Source organism: Euprymna scolopes, chromosome 18 (assembly GCF_053919585.1).
Source record: "Euprymna scolopes isolate OS-2025 chromosome 18, ASM5391958v1, whole genome shotgun sequence".
Lineage (NCBI taxonomy): Eukaryota > Metazoa > Mollusca > Cephalopoda > Sepiida > Sepiolidae > Euprymna > Euprymna scolopes.
This window is the reverse complement of record NC_136499.1, coordinates 73,699,230-73,701,290: the sequence shown is the minus strand read 5'-3', so window position 1 is coordinate 73,701,290 and position 2,061 is coordinate 73,699,230.

The window sequence follows — 2,061 nt, the reverse complement described above, 5'->3', positions numbered from 1 at the left end:
TACTTTTTACCTTGGTCTTTTTAAGACTAAAATCAACTGGCAGCTGCTGTCTTTGCTATAATAATCTTTCATTCTTGTTAGCTCCTTACATTAAGTGGCGTTATGCCTTGTTTAGAACGATTTCCATAAAACTATTTTAAAAAGCATATGGAGGGAAAGCTGTTAAATGGTCCACTAGAAAGGCAAGTGCTGATATATATGGTCCCAGTGTTATCACAGGAATTACGAAAACGTTGCTTGGGACAGTTTAGCTTATTTTTTTTCAGGATTGACTCCCAAAGCCCTAGAGTGAATATTGTCACATCTCTTAGTAATAGCAATTCTGGTGTGTTAACATTTAAATCACATGAGCAAGCTAGAAGTTAAACTTAGTTATTAGAGGATGTTGAATATATATGCCATGAAGGGTATTTTATAGACAATAGGAAATTACCTCCATTATCGTCTTTCAGCTATTGAAACCTGAATTATTGAGCATTATTGAAGTTTGCAAAAAATATCAATGTTTTGTACTTATGTAGTACTTGCTGTATTACGTCAAGCAGAATCACATAATTATTTGCTTCTTTATTGTAATATCTTTATTCCTACGGTGAAATAAGTGTTTCCAGCCATTGAGTTTTGCTCTGCTAATCTGAATTCTTTTAAAATCTTAATCAGAATTTATTGAGAAAGATCAAGTTCAAATAATGACTCTTCCAAATCTGTCAAAATACTTTAGTCAGCAACTTCTTTCATTTCGTCCCCATCTTTTGATCTTCCATATTGTTTGCTCTTTTCATGCACTTCAGTGGAATCAAAGCTCTGATGGCATATTTGATGATGTTGTCGTAGAGTTTTGACAGGCATTTTCTACCAAAAGCTCCTCATCGATAGGCCTAGAAACCATGCATAAAATCCTCTGAACCTTCCAATAAATTTATCACTTACACCAACTTGAAAGAAGCATCTGCATCAATGCTGCCATTGTCATAAACTTCTCTCAGTATCCTGCTCATCATCTCACCTCAACAAGATGATTTATAACAAGCTTTTCTAACATATTATCGTCTGCAACCTTTTGATGTTCCCCTTTTCAGCTCTCTGAGCAATTTGGCATTTGTACAGAATCAGTCATATCATCACCAATGATTACAAGAATGTATAACCACCTCTCCAGATATTAACTGCTCTAAGTAATCATCTAGCACATAGTCTGCAAATCCTGCATCAGTGAACATATATCGATTCATAAGATTTTGAACGGTGCCTATTGGTTGTTTCAGTTTATGTGCAAACTTTATGTAGTGCATTCATAGCTAATGCAGTCTGTTGCGAAATGCATTTTCTTTTACAAATGTTTTGGGATTTGTTAGCATCAATGTAGCTTGGAAACTACTTTCATTCCAATGAAGTGACATTTGATCTCTGCATATATAACAGGGAGATCAAACAAACTTTTGATAATATATTTTCATACGAGATATATGTTATAAAAATAATTCTCAGGAACAAAAAATCAACAATACATCAATATTTTTATTTTTATTTTTGATAAGGATTAATTATTTGTATTATTTTTAATTTTTCGAACTACTGTTCTCCTCTTAAATATTATTTTCACGATGTTTCGATCTTGTCAAACTCAGGTATCTTTTTGTCAAACTCAGGAATTTGCACAGAATTTCAAACAGAAACTTTACTGAATCCACAGAGATAACATGATCTCGTTCCATCAGCCATGGCTATGAGTAGAAGTCCCAAGTAATTTACAATTGTATTTTGAGTGTCACCCGCACTGAGGATTGAACCTTCAACCTCTAGAAGAGTGTAAATTACAACTAAATGTTACCAAGTACTTTATCTACTATGTCACGGGTCTGACAAAATACACCTTGGTTTATATTTCTAGGTCTAAAAGTCCAAAAGTTGTTTGCAAGTATATGCTTGTACATCTTCTATACAAAAAAAATGTATAGACAGAATGGCATTATTCTGTCAATATTTTTCCTCCATGGAATAATTGGCCAGAAGAGATTGTGAAAATATACAAGTTTAAAGTGAGCTTGGAGAAAAATTCAA